General features: G+C 37.4%; 1 long non-coding RNA gene across 11 annotated transcripts in view; it reads left to right on the top strand.

Annotated features, from left to right (window-relative positions):
* Positions 1–19,701, top strand: part of LOC144291824 (uncharacterized) — a 323,842-nt gene that overhangs the window by 98,191 nt on the left and 205,950 nt on the right. For all 11 annotated transcript variants that reach the window (XR_013359381.1, XR_013359390.1, XR_013359389.1 and 8 more), the window contains exons 2-3: positions 5,770–5,796; positions 7,031–7,206. This is a non-coding gene — a long non-coding RNA (uncharacterized LOC144291824). The remainder of the gene's footprint in view (positions 1–5,769; positions 5,797–7,030; positions 7,207–19,701) is intronic.

Raw genomic sequence — 19,701 nt, 5'->3', positions numbered from 1 at the left:
CACTTTTGAAAGAAAATGCCTCCAAAGAACTTAAGTATTCCGGTCTCGTTTGGTTTTCTTTCTGAAATTTAGCAAGTACTTCTAAAATAAACTACTTTTGATTGTGTGCCTCTATCAAAGCCTATTTGGTAAAGATGCAAGGGGAATTTCATTATAAATTCCTGCTTTCCTCTTCTAAAATTTTTTTCCTTTGGGGCCTAGAAATTTCCACGTCTGGTTTTATTCTTAATGGAAACTCCTTGGAAAAATGTGAAAAATCCATAGATCCAATACACGCTTGGGAACTTTGGCGTGGGGACATGAAGGTCTGTTTCCGCTGTCTTTATCAAAAAATTAATGCAATTTCTATTCTTGTTTTTGCTTAAAAATAGCACAATAAACCACTTCAAGGTTCCCAGCAGATCAGGCCTCCAGGGAGAGAAGTACGTAGCAAGCTACATAATCCAACAGTATGAGAGGAGTCCTGAGTCAGTTGGCACGCGAAAAAATTTCATATGAAGGAGCAAGAGGTGATGGGGTCTCAACATGACAGGACTGAATCTAAACAGGGAAATCTGTCTTCCATTTTTGTCACCTCAGAACACAAAGCCAAATTGGAGTGACTTCATAGAAGAACAACAAAATGATTAGGGCACAAAGGGCTTGATTTATGTGGAGAGATTAAAAGAGCACAGAGTAATGTATATTTTGGCTAAGTGATTGCTAAGAGGAGCATGATAACAGTCTGCAAATATGTGAAAGACGTAAACGCCTCAGGAGAAGAAGAATCCTCTGGAACGATGCAAATGGACAGCACAAAGGGCAAAGGGAAAGTTTGAGTTAAAAATGAGAAGAGAAGGAAAATGCGCACCGTGAGAACTGATCCCATTCCTAGGAAATCAGTGAGCGTCCTCATTGTTGGGACATTTGAAATATCCCAAATAAAACTTCAGGAGGCTTACTAGAGGAGCCGTGCTTTCCCGGTGTGGTGCTGTGGAATCAGTGATCCCTTGGGTCAAAGGAAGAAAAGCTCAGGTGTGTGTGTGTGTGTGTGTGTGTGTGAGCACGTGTGTCACTCACGTGGTACATGGAATTGGGAAAGAATAGGAGAGTGGGGTTTGTTGTACTTTGTTTGAAAAATAGACAAAGAAAAAACATAAGGAAGAGGAAAAAATATTTCCTAGCCGCATTGAAATGGAGAAATTTTAAAAACCTATGAGTAACTAAGGGAAACAAAAAATCTCCTATTGGATTTTGGAGATTCACCAAATATTAGAACCAACTCCTAAGGTCATGTTGCCCTTATATGACATCATTCAGAGGATGTAGGTAATTATATCTCAGCCCTACTGCCCACACTTCCTAACCTCAAGGTTGGGGGGGGGTAGTCATAACTACTTTTGGAGTATGTTGGATTTTTTTTTTAATTTTAAACGCCTCTTATCCAACCATAATATAAAATATTCTTTGAAGCAGTTTGTCTGTAACAGCCTGGAGTGGTGGTGCATCAACCTTTGTAAATGCAGAGTAAACAGTATTGATTTGGAGAAATGGAGAAAAGAGGTGTTTTCATTCTCATGCAGCCCTGCCCTGGCCCTCTGGCTCCCTTTAGCACACCGCATGCAGATACCAAGTATGTGCTGGTGTCTGAAAGGCAACATTTACAACCATTTTCCCCGGGAAGAAAGAGGGGAAGAATCTTCCACAGAATTAATAAGAGGTTGGGGGGGGAGGAAGGGGGGAGAAGGAGAATTTTATCTCTCCGCCCTCCCCCTCTGCTTGGTTTTGCAGCTAACCAACCGGCTGTTTACCTCCAGCAGTAGGTCAAGTGCACAGCCCTCTGCACAGCCAGCGCTCTGTGGAGTGACCAAGTGCTCCAGCTGCCACCCTCGTGAGACTGAGCACATCTGCTCCGAGATGTTTGCAGCATTCCCTGACCTGGGGCATGGGAACCTCAGAACATTTCCTAACCCAGGTCTCATTAGCTTGATACAATTAGATTACTGAAGAATGCAGTTGACGAAAGGCACATATTATTTATAATTTCCATTAGCAGTAAAAATTGTTCCAGACAAAATTTCATAAGGCCATCTCATGTCATTTGTCACACGATTAATCTCACTGAGGGGTGGGGGTTGGGGGGGAGACGGCATAAAAGAATCATAGGAAACATTTACATGCCAAAAAATTGATGTACTTTTTTCTCTTTTTTTAGTTTTTCTTTCAGACAGAAACCATTACTACCCTTAGTTTAGCAAGATGGGGTGTGTGTGTGTGTGTGTGTGTTTGGTTAATGCTGTGTATCATTTATGGCCTCAGCTTGTGAACTTTCATAAGAATGAGTTCAGGGATAAGCAATTACTGAGTTGACGTTTACAATTTGGGGTCTAAACTGTCATTAACGACACTTAACAGTAACACACCGGTTGAGGTGGGAGGTGAGTTCAGGGGACTGCGTCCGAAGAGGTAGTTTCCAGTGTTACTTATCTGTCAGGTACTAATGCTCAGTCCTTGAAGAAGAGGCAAAAAAATCTTCCCTGTAATTCAGTTTTCCCACTTGTATATTTAGATGGTTACATCAGACAAACACCAGGAATGTGGGAAGATCTAAAGTTGTCTAAGTTAATGGTTAATGATTAGATGAGATAAGTACAATTTGTTGTTTGAAAACATTATATATGTAAAGTTTTATAAAAAGTATTATATAAAGTATATACAACGTATTATGTATATGCATATGTGTGTGTATATATATAGTGATAGACTGATATATTGCAGCATGTTTTCTTAGATTTTTTAGGGGAAAGCAGAAATAATTAAACTGACTCTTTTTCAAGATGTTCAGCAAATAAACAGCAAATTAAATGGTCAAAATGAACATCCTCTCATACAGCTGATCCCTTCCCTTCTTCACCTTTACTACATGCTTATGAGAGCATTTGTCATCAAAGGATCCTAAGTGGGATAGAAAGAAAGAAAATGTCCTTTTTTTTTTTTTGCTGGAATGACCCAGGAAACCTCTCTCTTTAGTCATGCCATTTACTGTACACTGTTCTTGAGGAATAAAGCCAAGCTAGTGTGGACTATAATGTAAGGATATAAGGAATCCAGAGGTCACAAAGAAGTTCATTCTCAGTTCCATGATTCTCCCTAATGGAGGGCCCAGATCTACATATTTTCTCTAAATTTACAGACTTCCATATCATACTTTTCGACACGATGCTTATACTAAGCATATGGGTTATTCTTTGATGCAAAAATTGTGGAAAGAGAACATCAAATTAGGTTTCTCTTTACTTTGTTTTAATAATCCCTTAATGAAATAAGGACTTTCTACTCTGAAAAACAATTGGTAAATTTTAATATTGTAAGATACAATTATTCTACATCTTGGGTTCAAACATGTTAGTTAATTAATTAATTAATTAACTCATTTACTCGCTAATTTAATAGACACTTACCAAGCAAATACAATTTGGTGGATACTCTTGGGCATAAGGATACGACAGTTGTGTAAATAAGTGCTGGGATGAGTTACACTGGGGGCTCTGGGAATCCCAAATAAAGACACTTAACATTTATTTTTAATATTAAGAGGAATTTTTCATGTGGTGTTGCTTTTAAGCTGAGACTTAACAAATAACAGGATTTAGCCAACTGAAGAAAAATGGTAAAGTGGGAAATGAGGTGGTGGTTCTATAGGGAAAATGATGCACAGAGAAAGACCCCAAGGAAAATGTTCCAGGTAGAGATGGCTGGGTTGAAAGGCTTGGACATTTATATATCTGAGAAATGATCCTCCAGGAATGTTGTGTCAATTTATACTCTCACTGAAAGTACACAAGAGAGTCCATATTCCCACAAGTTTTACTAGGAATAGAAATCTTAAGATTTATTAGCTATATACTGGTTGAGTGTCTTTTGCTCAGCGCTATGGAGCTTGTGGTCTACACAGCATTAACATGGATAAGACACAGCCTCCATTCCCCAGGCACTTGTCATCTAGTTGAAGCAAGAACTAAAGAAAAGAACAATAATGAATTATATGTATTAAGAGCACAATTGTGAAATTCACTCAAAAGCTGGTGAGATGTCAGCGGCGCCTGAGTGGTTCAGTCAGTTAAGCGTTCAACTCTTGATTTTGGCTCAGGTCCTGATGTCAAGATTGTGAGATCAAGCCCCAAGTAGGGATCTGTGCTGGGCATCCCATGTATTTAAGATTCTCTCTCCCTCTCCCTCTGCCCTTTCCTCCCAACCACACCCCTTGCACATACTCTCTCTCTCTCTCTCTTTCAAAATAACAACAACAAATTAGTGAGGTGTCTTAGTAGAAGTCGCTAAAGTGGGTAGAACAAATATCTACTCACTTGATAAAAGACTAGGGATTGAAAAAACATGTTTAAAAAGTGTAGGGGAGAGTAGGAACAGACTGTATTTCTGCATTTATGGGATTACTTTTCGACTTAATATGCTTGTTATAATCAAATTATGAGGATAATTGCTCTTGCTATCAATGATCATTTCCAAGCTAAAATGTATTATGAAAAGGTTCTATACCTGGCAGTCACGAGTTGTGACACTCTTTATATCTCCTCACCTAAATGCTTTATTTTTAATAGGTATGATTAGAAAGTAAGCACTGACTCATTGCCTAAACAATATTACACAAAAACTATGAACCTCTTCTTATCTATTTTCATAAACTAATGAAAGCATAAATCCCAAACACCTGTGTTTGAAATTGTTTCATGTGATAGAAAATCTATTCTGCATACAATGTTACACCTTTATGGTTTCATAAAGTTTTGTAAGAGTTATTGGCTTTTCTATGCAGTCATGATTTACACTGAATTTTAAAAAACATATTAAGAAAAAATAAAAAATTAAAAAATTAAAAAATTAAAATAAAAATAAAAAACATATTAGGGCAGCCCGGGTGGCTCTGCAGTTTAGCACCGCCTTCCGCCCAGGGCATGATCCTGAAGACCCAGGATGGAGTCCCCTGTTGGGCTCCCTGCATGGAGCCTACTTCTCCCTCTGCCTGTGTCTCTGCCTCTCTTTCTCTCTCTCTCTCTCTCTGTGTGTCTCTCATGAACAAATGAATAAAATCTTAAAAATATATATATATTAGAATTAGGATAAAGACAAGACCTAACTTTACAGAGCCACAAACTGTCCAACTTTATGTGACTTGATGGACGGTGCACAAACTAGAATCTGTAAGATCCAGATTTATATTGTTCGATTTTTGCATTTTGAAACCTTAGCTACCTGGGGTCAGCTATTTCACTTCTTTGGCACGCCATCTTTGACGTGTGACTCTGGAGATCCTAGTAACTCTTTTATATTTATTGAACATAAATTGTTGACAACGTCTCCCTCAGTTCTGGGTACACTGTAAGCATTCAGAGAACAAAAGTTGTGTTATAGGAATGACTTAAGAGCTGGGGTAATGATTTTGGAAGTCAGTATTTTTAAGATAAATGTTCATACATAAAGGGATATAGTACCAATGCTATATATTTTTTTCATAGTATAATTTGTGTTGTTTAATTTGGATGAGCTGAAATCAACACAATTTCAACTGCAACCCCTATGTTTAGGTCATCGAGACAGAGAGTCTCAACATTAACTGTAATTGGAAATTAACTGTTAAATCTAAACAGGCCAAGTGAAATTAGATATGAAATCTCTTAAGTATTGCTGCTTCTTGATATGAAATTGCATGTACTTTCTATTTTAAAAAGGTAAATGTTTCACTGGTAATTTCTTTATTTATATTTGTTACAGACAGTTTCATCATCCATAAGACTGTTGGTAAGTCAACTGATTTCCCACTGATTTGGGCAAATATAGATTCAAGTGTTGGTCTACTATTATCTTTCTGTCTGTACATCCTACTGGTGGCTAAAAAATTATTAACATTTTGTTTGGTGAACACAAATGTTGAATTCAGAATTGTTAACATTCTGAGACACTGAAGTAAGAAATATATATATATTTTTAGATTTTATTTATTTATTCATGAGAGGCAGAGAGAGAGAGAGAGACAGAGAGACAGAGACAGAGACGCAGGCAGAGGGAGAAGCAGGCTCCATGCAGGGATCCTGACGTGGGACTTGATCCTGGGTCTCCAGGATCACACCCTGGGCTGAAGTCACCACCAAACCACTGAGCCACCCGGGCTGCCCTGAAGTAGGAAATATTAAATGCATAAAAGTGGGTCCCAATAAACTTCTCTTAAGACATGCAATAAATAATGTAGCAATGAAAAATAATACCTCCTTAATGTAAGGATTACTGGCATATAATCACACAGGCTGTTTATTACAGTCTCAAAAATTTCCTCTCACAAAACCATTTTTCCATGAGTATGACCAATATTTCCATTTTTATGTTTTGTTTTCCTCATTGGTCCTTATTTTCTATACTTAGAACATTTTTTAAATATATTTTATTTTTATTTATTGAGAGACACACAGAGAGAGGCAGGGACATATTCAGAAGGAGAAGCAGGCTCTATGCAGGGAACCCAATGTGGGACTTGATCCCAGGACCCCGGGATCATACCCTGCACCAAAGGCAGATAGATGCTTAACCACTGAGACACCCCCGCATCCCTCCCTCCGTTTTCCTTTTTTCTTTTTTTAAAGATTTTTATTTATAGAAACAATTTTGATATCTATTTTCATTACCTCCTATCAAATTTAAGACCATGCCATCCCAATGTGAGATAATCAGACAGGTCGAGAATCAGTTTGTCAATTCTGTGTGTCACCCATCCAAGTGGCTATCTTAGTAAGTCTGGTGGCCTTAAACATTAGAAGGGGAGGCAGATTTAGAAGTGGAGGGAAAGGATGCCAGCTTTTGACAGATAAGTGGGTGGCAGATTCTTTTAAAACGTTGTAATAATTAACCAATTAGAGTTTCATCTATAAATTATTTGATAAAATTACTTTTCTTTAATTTTTAAAGGTGGTATCCTTGATAAGGAGTTTTTATGCTGCTCACACTTTATTTTGAATGATTATGTAACAATTTTCTTTTTTAGTCTTCACTAATATTAACTTCTCTGTACAATTGGGAATTGATAAAATGTGAGGAATCAATTTGGAGTTGGGTGTTCTGGGTCATGAATAGTACCTGAGTGCCTGGACCAGAAGTTTGGATAGTACAGATCGAGCAGCAGCAGTCCAGCACATCCCCGGAATGGAGGGAAGCCAGGAGGTAAGTGGGGAGATAAATAAGAGGTTCAATGGCCAAAAGACAAACATATAGAACGAGGTTTGGCACACAGTAGGCTCCTAATGAATGTTTATTAAATGAATATGAAAGCTTGAGAGATTAAAAAGGAACATGAGGGAAGAGATTTTGTTTATTCATCTGAAGGTAGATATGGGGATGGAAAAAAATATGAAGCAGTGGAGAAAGCGTGGCGAAACAGGATTGCACCTTCTGTCAGAAATCCTTTGCAGGATCCACTGCTAAAGTAGATATTGGCTGCCTCTCTTTACTCTATTTTGTCCTTGCTCCTTGTCATCTGGTAAGAAAGTCCTACTCAAGGAATTTCAAATTATTGATCTTTTCTCTCTGAAGCGTTACAACCAAACAACATACGTTTATGATCTTACTTTACTTCATCATAAGGCATATGGATAACAAAGATGGAGTAGGAAAAGCTAGCTGAAGACACAGAATATTTACTCATATGGACCTAGCTAAAAATCTTTGGGAGATGCATTTATCTTTTTTTATATTTTTTTGCCTACTAGCATCTAGCATTCAGAACAGTGTTAATGAGTAACTTCCTGACCTGAGTCAAGGAGAAAATGTAGATAGGCAAACTTAGAAAATTATACAGTTTCTTATATAATATCTCAACTCAGGAGCAGATAAGAGATCAGATTTGGCCATATGGTTGGTCTACTTTGCCACAATTCATAGACTATCTGCTTGGCTTTGTATTCACTTTCTCCACGTACACGCTTGCAAGCATCTTCGGTAGCAGGAACTTTTTCTTGAATTAATCAAATTATGACCTCTGAAATTCCCTTAGTAGGATTTTAGGAACTTTCCAATCTTTTGAGATTTCCTTTTGGGCTATCGGTTCCAAAAGCTTCTCTTTTCAGACATCAATTAAGCGAATGTTATATATTAATTAAAAAAAGGTAAAATAGTAGATCATGACTAGGCAAATAGAATACAAATACTCAGGTAAAGTTTCAAATTTTACTTGAAAAGGCAAATATGATCCACATAAGTTCACGACCTTTTCTACATTAAGATAAAGTGATCCCTTGACAATGTAATTTGTTTCTATGCTGTTGTGATATGGAGGGAGGTTGCAAAGGGTTCCAGAAGTTTGACGGAATATCCCCTCAACTCTTCTAACATGGGAGCAAAGGTATTTCAAAGTGTGAATCTGGGTCTTTCATTGCTGTTTGCACATTTTTATTTCCTATCTAGATGAGAGCTCATTAGACTGTAGAAAGTGCTTTCACTTGAACCCTGAGAACCTTGTTCTGATTCTGAAACAAAATAGCCAGCTCCTTTAATCAAGTTTTTTTTTTTTTTTTAGCTTTCTAAGCATTTAGTATAAGATAAAGGATGCTCAGTGGAAGGCCTATCATGTCTTCTTAATATCTAATATTCTCATATACCCTATCATGTGATTAGTTTTCCTTATATAGTGAAACATAGCTAAGGTTCCATGATCAGTATTTCCTGAGCTGAAGCTCTAAAGCATTCAAGAATGTATCTGTTGATAGAACTGTCCACACAGGTAATATAATTTACCCTTGAAAACACTGTATAGGTCTCCAGACCATGAAGATATTACTTTATGCACATCATCCCAGTATGTATGCTTTAAACAGATCATTGTTAATAATCAGTTTTCAAAAACTTAGTCGCACTGTTATGTTCCTAAGGAGGTTTGATGATCCTGAAACAGCTAGTGGTTGAAATCCTCAAATATATACGGATATACAAAAATGACTTGTGATTCCTGGCTAAATAAATCGAGTGATTGTAATCTTTGAGCATTGGTAACATTTTGATCATCTCACACTGTAACAGGGACTGAGGAGTTGGAATTAAGGATCATAAAATGCGGAATAAAATTATAAAGACCTTCTTGTAATACAAAATTCATGGAAACAAAACTCTAATTTCCTGATGGATATATTATATTAATGTAATGGATACCTCAGTGTAGTTAAATTGCATTAAATGGTTATTAATGCTTGAATAAACTTCAAGGAAGTGGGTACTGGTTGAAATGGGATAATATTTTGTTCTGCTAAATTATACGTTAATTGGTATTTCCTCTCTTGTAAAAGGACCTAAAGGGTTTAATAAAATATGTGGTAGAAACATTATTTTTTTTCTTGAGATATTAAGTCAAGAGTTTAACTGGAAGTGTTTCAAACCTTTCCCAGAAAATTCTTCAGTATTTGTGATGACATGGGTTTCAGGGACTCCCAAAAGTAAATAATTAAAGCTTTTAGTCATCCAAATAATGATAGACTGCGTCATGGGAAAAAATGTTACAAATTGCACAGTTGAGATTTGTTTTCTTATTGCCTGTTCCACAGAGGAGAGGGAGGGAGGGAGAGAGGAAGACTGGGAGAGAAGGAGGGAGGGAGGGAGAGGGGACTGAAAGAGAGACAGAGAGAAATTGAGAGTGATCCTATAGGCAAGGACAAGCCATCTTTCTTATTCTCAAGTTACTTCAAAAGCTGTATTTGATAATACAAGGAATAAGACCTTGCAGTTCATTTTCATTTTATCAGATTATGAAAAGTACTGGAAACCTCAAGTTTTACCTGAGGGATGCGGTGCTTTTGCCCTGCACGAGGAAAACAGCTGCAGGCAAGTACTTGAATCTGGCCAGGCTAGGGTGTTGTTCTAAGTTTCAGTGTTTTTGAGTAGAGTTAACTGTGATCAAATTAGGTCCGTGCCCCCGGATGCTTATAGAGGACAGAGTACTTCAAGATTGCATAGTTTTCGGGACTCAGCACAAGTGGAACTGGCACAGAGGGCATGTCAGGAAAATTAAGTTTAGGAACTTGGAAAGCATGCATAGATTTACAGTCTCGAGTTAGCACGCTGACTTCTCTTTAAACATTATTTAGAAGTTTCGGTGCTCGGTTCTTGTCTTAGGGGAGGTACATCTCATTTTCTTTAGGGTCAGCAGTCATACAATGTTACTCAAGTGTCATACAAAAAAGGAAACACGGGCCACTCAATCTAAAATAATAGACAATGTGGCCCAGTCACGGGGACTACATCAGCGAGATGAAATATTTGTAGCACTGTAAAAGCTGGACCCGGGGGGCTGGCAATTCCAAGTAACTAAGACCAACAGGAAGTGACCCCCAACTCCACGGTGACACTCTGCTTTCGAATTGAAACATACTTATCAACAGGGAAGTTAAGAAAAGAGAAACTACAGAAAAGAAGTGAAGAGTCATTAATCAAGGCACCAAAGGGGGGAAATGGTATGTGCACTTCAGGATAAACAGGAACATTGTAAGGTCAGTGTAAATTCATGGCCATTTAAATCTATCACTGAAAGCTGCGTGTACCCCCAGGCCATTTAGGGCAATATATTTTTTTCTCCCCGCCCCCCCCCCCCATATCTCTATATATCCATTTGTTCATCTAGAAAGAGTACTGGAGCAAAATAAAAGGATAAAATTTCAACCAAACCCATACAATTGAGATACATGTATACAATCGCGTAGGGTGAGCAAAGTAAGGTGTCTTCAACTTTTAGCGTATCTGTAGACTGACACGAGATACATCCATGGCTCAGGATTTCAGACTTTGTATTGGAATTTATCTTTTTCAGCTTCCTCTTCCTGACATAATTCTCTTTGGAGGCTACTGCATTTGTTATTTTTAAAGACACGCTTTATCAAGACATGACAGATTTTTACTTTTCCAGTGATTTAAACCTGGGAACTACCTGGCTTCCAATAATTCTAGTTGTTTGTCATCTACTTTACACAGATGGAAACCACTGTTGCTTCTGTTGTGCGTGGATGGTTCCAACTGAAAATCCTGTATCATTATGTCTTCTCTGGAGAAAACATAAAGGAATTATATTGGTCTCCAAAGACTGTGCACCTAATAACACAGTACACGGGAAAATATCTTCCTTTCTCTTAAGGCTTCCTCGGCTGTGCGGAGGAAATAAAAGATCCGGTGCCATACCAGCACCAAAGCGAGCACATTATTTCATCTTTTAATCCAAAAATAAAATCATGTAAAATATTTTTATCCCCTGGTTCAAGGAGAAAACAAAACAAACAAACAAACAAAGCAAAAACACCTTCAGTCTTTGCACTTGTTCAAATCACTATCAGATGTGATTACATTAGCTCAAGGGGAAAGTATTGGTGACAGGATAGACCTAGTTGCTCTCCTACCTTACTAACTCTGTGACTTTCAATGACTTACCTAACATCCCCACATTTAATTTTCCTCCTCTTTAATATGGGGCAACATCCATCTCCTAAAGTGATGGTGAGGTTTTCATAGCACATGTTTTTTGTTTTTGTTTTTTAATAGTCCCTAATTCCTCCCTAATTCCTAATTCCATGGGAGTATATCAGAAAGAGTAATCATTATTTATGGCTTGCCCGATCAAACCAATTAATCATGGCTCTCTAGGGATATCAGGCGTTATCTTATTTCATAAGCTGTCCTAATAGAAGTGCTTTTAAGTCAGCACCTTTTAGTATGAAACTCTTAGTTTTCTTTTCCTTTGAAAAGCCCTAAAATTTAGCAGATTTTTCTCCTGTGGGACATTTTACCCCCATCCCAATGTTCTCGGATTAGAAAAATTCATTGAGTTATCTCAGCGAGGGGAGCTTATTCTCTTCTTTAGACAAGAATCCACCTCCATTATTCCAACCTTGTTTAACTCAGAAAAACGTCCTACATTTTGTGCTCACCTTCCCTCCACAAAATAGATGTTTCTTTTCCCAGTAATTCCCTAAAGAGAGTATAATTCTTGGTGTGGAAGGAGTTTGGTTACAGTTGCCAAAGATTTTTAGTGTCTATTTAGGAGGTTTATAGCTTTTCTGTGTCTCATCCCATTCCTAACCTAGTCCCCAAGCTGTGGTAGGTCTTAGGGATGCATAGTCTAGACAACGGCATTAAACCATGAAAATCTGTTCATCACACATTTTTGTCTGGAGGCTTCACCCTCTCCTCTCGACCTCTTGCTTTCCATTATCTGGGGCACTTTGAGGCCTGATATCTACATCTGACTCTTGTAAAGGATAAAGCAGCCTGGGAAATATGTAGAAGGAAGATTGTTAGGTGTAAAGACATAAACTTTGTCTACGGTTATGACGACAATATGAATAACTGAGAAGTGAGGGGAAAACTGAGAAATAGTGAATTATTTTTTGGCGCACAGGAAATGCTTAACAAGTTAAGAGAAGAAATAAGAGAGAACAGGAAGGTATCAGTGATTAAATGCATTTCTGGGCAAACATAAGAGAGCTGCCATGTGATTAGGAACATGATAAAAATGATAGTCCCACTGAGGACTTTTATTCAGATAACTAAAATAAAAAGGAAACCCCATAGGTCACTTTCTAAAATATAGATGTTATATTCCCTTTCTGCTGACAAAAGCAAGAGTTCAAGTTGGAAAGATAAATAAAAGCTTCACATTGGAATCAATCCCTAGATAAGAACATTTAGAAACCTTTGCAGGTAGAGGAAAACCTGAAGTGTTTGGGGATTTGCATTTTACTGATCAGTACAGCCAAGGGCCTTGTGGAGGGAAAGACAAGCTGAGAGCCAGCCAGTGGTCTCTGTGACTGAAAGGGAAGATGTTGGCTCCAAGTAAAAAGTATGCAGACAGAGAATGTGAGAGCCTGTGGACTTCCAGTGACGGACACTGTCATAACAGCCAGCCTGGTCGTTTGTTATTTCCAACTGTTAAGCTCAGAGGCCAGCGATTCATAGCCTTTTTGTAGCATTCAAGTTTATTGCTTCTGCTAGAGTCAGAAGGGGCAAAGTAATCTTTCTAATGTATTCAATGGCTTTTGAGCGAAAATCTAGCTGTGCAGCATAAAATCTAACACAGGATTCAACTTGCTGACGGGCATAGGTTCTCAGGACAGAGATTGCTGCCTAACATGGTGGTGGGCCCTGTAAGTAGCAGAGTGGAGTTCAGAGGACCTCCTTCTGTTGTATCTGGAAGCAGAAGACAGATATTAGGTCAACAAGGAGGTTAATATAAATATGCAGAAGCAATGGAGTGCAGTGGTAACAGATGTCTGACATGCTGTTCTGTCAAGGGAAATTTGTGACTATGAAATGTCAATTATTAGTGGCCTAATAGTGGTAACATTGATGATTTAGATCATATTGTAGATGATGATAATTATGGAAGGCTATGTGCTCTCCATTGTGTATTTGGCTTTTACTATGTTGCTTCTCATTTTAAAAAATGTTATGGAAGCTATTATATTATTACTACATTCTAGGACAAAACGAATGAACTATTTCCCCAGAATGACAGATGATCACTCAGATGATCATCATCCACTCAGACAAAATCGCAGCAGACACCAACTCAGTTAGTGCTCCCCAACAGAATATTTTCTCAACTTTAATTCCCCTCGATTCTCTTTGGCCGTATATCTGCTAGCTCTGATCAGATTATTAAAAACATCTAAGCTATTATAGATGAGGAATTAGATTTGATCTTTTCTACTTCGAATTGGCAACTAAAATGTGAATTAACAAGAATGTACTGAGCAACTGTTACATTCAAGACACTGTCATAGTTCATCTGGGGGTAGGATGGGGGAAGAATGGGCAAGATACGGAAACGCGTATTGTGCACCTCACAGTCTAGTTGTAGAGATGAAATAAACAGACATGGAAAGCTTAGTGAAATACCAACATTGGATATTAATTCAAGACCACAGGAGAGGCCTCAGAGCAATTCAAGATAGTTTTCATTTGAAGAAGCAGGCTGTGAAATTCTATGAATGTAGAAGGGGAAACTGCAGAGTCTGGGAGTACGCTAAGAAGACTTCTTTGGACACCGAGACTACACCTGTCATTAATGATAGATAGAGCTGAGAGAAAAAGCAGAGCACGGCTAGCATGAGCACAAAGGCCAGGACATGCTTCCTAATCCAGTCATATTAACAAATCACCAGGCTTAGAAGTGGATGTACCTTTTAACTATTTTTCAAGTTAAACCTGAGGCTGGCCTGGCTGGCAGTAGAGGGTGACTAAACACACTCTGAAAACTCAAATGACCAGAACCAAACATTATAAGAAAATACTAAAAAAAGCAGCTGACGGGAAAAAAAAATCAACCAAATCTACAGTAAATACATGTTAGAATAAGATGAGCAAAATAAAAGTCTACCCTGTTCCCTCTCGGCACAAACACAGTTGCCATGAGATTATAGGCAAGGTGTAAGTCTTCCACTTTGTGCCCTTTGTAGTGTATTTAATTTGTGAAGAAAAAAAAAACAAAAACAAAAACAACCCAGCTCTAATCAATTCCTCAGTAGCAGTGTGAAAATGCTCTTTCCTAAGATGCAGTCAGGATGGATGTGCAGAGCAATGCTGGACAGATGTCAAGATGGGAGGCATCAGAATACATCTGCCCACATCGCAGTTGTTGTCGATGCCAGGGAGACACATGCATGAACCCAACAGCACCGGCTGTAAAAAGGGGCAGCTGCCATTCTAGGTACAACCTCGCGCTTGGAAACATGGGGCTGCCGGGGCCAGGGAATCAGATGCCCAGCTGGACTTTTTAATGGAGTGACACACTTCTCTGGTATGGCATTTATAAAATAACTACACATCCAGGAAAACCCCTTAGTGCCTAGTCACTGAACTTGGTAATGCTTGATTGCTCTGATTACTACTTTGAAATTTATAAGGCCTTTCTCCTCAAATGTTTCAAAACCTTTTTTTTTTTTTTTCTGGGCAATGCTTCTTAAATAAACCTTGTTGTACAGTTTCTACATTATAACTACATTCACACCTTTCTCCATTTACATTTTGAGATATAACCAAAATTTTTATTATTGTGTTTGCTTTCACTTAAAGAGAGTCTTCAGAGTTAACAAATTTCCTACCCACTTTCCTATAATTTTCCGTACAGATTCGATTTTAAGCATAAACTATCCCATCTCTTCACCCCCTATAGTGGCTTCTCAGCTATCTAGCCTTTAGAGAAACAAACACTATGTTTTCCAACTTTATGAAATTTCTGCAGTATTCCAGGAAGAGTACCTAGTCCTGCTTAATTCAGTAACCAGAATAAGGTACTCTAAGCTCACTGGGCTACTTTAGATCTTCTAGAATTTTCTCAAAGCACTGTAACTCCTGTACGCCTTACACCACACTTGAGAGAGAATTTGAAAAACTCCTGCTTGGAAACTCCTTAGGTTTCCAAATATAGGCCTCTACACATTGATTTTAATTAATTATCGAAGATAACATAAGTCATCCTGGAGGTCCAATTGCTAATCCTCCTAGTCTCCTCTCATCTAGGACATGGACAATTCATCCATGGTAAAATTTAATTTTAGCTATAATTACAAAAGTTTGAAATTAAATCTCACCAGTGCTATGCTCCCATTAATATGGACAAAATAACTGATCTACTTAGGATTAATGTGGGGGACAAAAGTAAGATTTAATTTTTAACTTTTGTAATTAATTTGGGAAAATGTGATAAAGGATTCAGTTTCAGAGAGAGAGAAAAGGAGAAGGTTTCAGAGTTTTGAGGAAGACATTCCAGCCATCCTTCAAATCTCTTACATCCTTAAAGAATATTGTGTAAGGTAATATGAACTGTAACTCAAACTAAAAATAATATGTAACAGTTCCCAAACTTGAGAAGCTGAAACTTGAGCTTAAAATACATTTCTCTCCAACAATTAAAGAAGAGGGAATTATGGAACAGAATTCTGACTTTTTATATGCAACAGTATTAACTACATGAGACACTGATTGATATTCAGGGTGACCAAAAAAAAAAAAAAAAAAGACAATATACTTTCACAAAAGAGGCACCAGCTTTTGAATTACCTTACCACATCCAACATTTCTTCATGCTGCAGTATTTCTCCCTGATATATGAAATTCTAGTTATTAGGATACAGAAAGTTAAAAGAAACTGGCAAGTATATTGAGAACCAGAGTCTTAGACATAGTCCAGAAAATCTCAACATTTCTTTTCCTGGTTTCTGTTTGTTCTACTCAATGACAATTGTGATTTATGGGATAAAACATTCTCAAGTTACAAATATGTCTAGCTTAAATTGTAAAGGGGGTAAGTAATAGAGAGATTCATTGAGATGCTCTAACCACGGAGCTAAGGAGAATATGGGCAAGATGGTCTTTCAGTAACCCTAATGTGAATTACTCCAAAGGGAAATCCTCATGAGTAATACAATGTAAATGATGTCCATCAGCAATCTGCGACAGCAGGGACACCTTACAGGAGCTGGTCATTAGAAGAGAAACATTCCTAACTGTAGCTTCATTTTACCTCAGACGTACAGATGATGCGAGATTTGGTTTCCTCTTCCTTGTGTATGCCTATTGCCTTCACTGTGCTGGTAGCTTATGGAGTGAACACAAGATAGAATGAGATGATGATAAGGTTGAGAAAGGTTGAGATAAGTCAAGGAAAGAGAAAAAAGAATGTATAAGTCCTGTGAATGGATACCACATAGTTTTAGTAAACATAAAAGAAACGAGTATTATGTTGTCATAAAGATGCCCTCAAATTTGATAGTCCAAATATCTCTTATTTTAATGAATTAGGCTTATATTTTAAGAAAATTAAAGATTGCTGTCCCAGAGGATCCATGAGTATTTCATTGTTGAGAAATTCCGAATGGTCACAAATCATGGTATAAAAGTTAAAAATAAGGCTGGATTTTGGAGTAACAACATAATTATGATCAATGAAATTCAGTGATAAGATAAATAAATGAAGAACAGTCTCCTCTCATCGAATGGTAGGAGGTATGTTGTTTTGGCCAACAATAGAATGTATAGATTGCTTCAGTGGTTAAATTACTAGAATATTGGAAAGTGAGGGTTGATTTTAAAAGATCTGTAGTATGCCAGATGACTAAAGAGGGAGCATTGACTGCTCAACTAATTAGCATTAAATAAATAATAATTATTCAAGAATATATTGTAGAGCGTTTTGTTGCTGGTAAATCATTTGAATATAATACTTTAATATTGCATGCCATAAAGTGATGGGAAATACAAAATTATTTACTGATGTTTTAATTTATACCCTTACAAAGCATCATCTCTCATATTTAGTAGCTACTGAACCTTACCTCTGTATGTCAATGTCCTATTATTGATTGACACATAAAAAAGCTGTTGAAATCAATTAAAGATGGAATGTGAATCCAAAGATGAAAAGGAGATTACTGACAAAATCTGAATGACTTTATTTGAAGGAAGAAAACAAACATTAGACTTGCCCATGAACATGTGTTTGATTATGTTATAGTTCAACTGTAAAAATGTGAAATTGATATAGCTTTTAATCAGGATTAGATTGGACTAAAAATATGAGATGATAAACTTCTGTGAAAATTAATTCTGAAGTTTTCTTTTTGATTTTTCTCTCCCCACTTTTGGTTAAGATGCTGAAATTCTCTGAACTCCTCTGAAAGATTGAAGTATAACAAATGTCTGATCAGATTAAAGACCAAATTATATTGGAGTCAAGGGGTTCAGATAAATAAACAATTAAAATAAATCATACTCAGTTTGGCCCAACAGAAGAAGGAAACATATACATTTTATTTATTCTGAATGATTGGGGGCATCAAGCTTAGTTTTCAGAAACTTAAGTCTCACTACTCTTGAGCCAACATGAGGATATAGTTTGATACAGTAATTTGTATTGTTTAATAATTAAAGATAACTGTAATTAATACAACTGTTGTGATTTGCATTTGTCAAAACATCTGGAATAAAAAGCTAGTACATGTGCCAGTTTAATTATTTTGGAGAACCTTTGACTGACTATGTAGATTATGAGATGAAATATTTCTGAATTAGAAAAAAAAATCTGGAGAATTTAGGGAGATGACTGTAAAAGTATTCATAAAGAGTGTAGAATGTACCCCAACACATAAACTGGAATCTGTATGCAAAATTCATACCATAAGGTAAGATCAAAAAGAGGTAAAACTTACCTATGACCTTAGCACCAAACATCGACAAATGTTCATGCTTCACTGAATATTTGTGTCAGTTTGTAGGACAGAGATGCACTCAGACACAGGTCTCTTGGTCCATTTCAGGGGTCTTTAAATGATTTGTCAAACTGCAAATTTTATGTAAAAAACCTACAGAATTTATAATTCAGCAGATCCACTCCCAGGAACATACCAGCATAAACGCATTCACATGTTGACCCAAGGGCAAGTGCATAAATTCTTACAGTAAGACGGTTCACAACAGCCCCAAACTTGGAAACCACCCAGATGCCCATCAACAAAACGGTAAATAAACAAAGTATGTTACAGTCACATAATGGAATCCTAGAACAATAAGAAGGACTGACGTACACAACATCATCATGCCAAGCTAAAGAAGCCAGACGCAGATGGGCACACACTCTATAATTCCACTTATATGAAGTTCAAGAACAGGAGGAGTGAATCTGTGAGCTTAGAAGTCAGGATTTATGGAAGAGTAACAGCCAGAAGGGGCATGAGGGTTTTCTAGGGGTGGGGGACGAATGGGACCTTAGAATGTTCTGTTTCTTAATCTGAATGCTGGTTACACAGGAGTTTGGGGGTTGTGAAAATCCATTGAGCCATAGACTTAGAAATTGCTCATTTTTCTGGATCATGTTGAACTTCAGAAAAAAGTTAAAGTAAAAATAAAAAAAATAAGTACAAATTTTGTTGTTGATTTTGTAGTTCCCAAGCACTTTGCAGTGATTATTCTAACCCACTTCCTTTACAGGGTTTTGTTTTATTTTTTCCCCGTCTGACCATATAAGAAAACACAATGGAAAGGCATTGTGCATAAAGATTGAGGTCTGGCTCCTAGTGTGCCATGACTTGTATGTCTGAGTCCCTCCAAAATACGTACGTTAAAATCCTAACCTCTGATGGGATGGTGCTTGGAGGTGGAGCTTTTGTGGGGCGATTGGGTCCTGAGGGTAGAACCACTTACAAAATGGCCTGCGAATGCTCCCTTGTCCTTTCTGCCATGTGAGTTACAGCAAGAAGATGGCTATCATCGAGGAGACTTGTCTCACCAGACACTGAGCCTACAGGTACCTTGATCTTGGACTTTTCCCAGCCCCCAGAACAGTGAGAAATTAACGTTAGTTGTTTTCAAGTCACTTGGTCCCTGGTATTTGGTTATAGCGGTACAAATGGACTAAGACCCAGTATCACATTGTTGGGTCCAAATCCTCTGCTCCAAGGTATTGGCTTTGTGACTTTGATTACGTTTCTCAAGCTCTCAAACCTCTAGTTTCTCATTTGTTACATGAACATGAAAGTAATAGTGTCTAACTCCATGCTGTCATTTCTAGGACTGGCAATATTAAAGACTCCAAAAGAATGCCCACCTGGCACAAATAAACCACAGAGAAAATTTGTCATGTTTGTTTGATTAAATTGTATTATCATTTATTGATAAATAAAATAAACTCTT

This window comes from Canis aureus, chromosome 20 (genome assembly GCF_053574225.1).
Source record: "Canis aureus isolate CA01 chromosome 20, VMU_Caureus_v.1.0, whole genome shotgun sequence".
In the NCBI taxonomy this organism is placed as follows: domain Eukaryota; kingdom Metazoa; phylum Chordata; class Mammalia; order Carnivora; family Canidae; genus Canis; species Canis aureus.
Note: the sequence above shows the minus strand (reverse complement) of the source record. Positions and strands in the feature narration are given on the sequence as shown.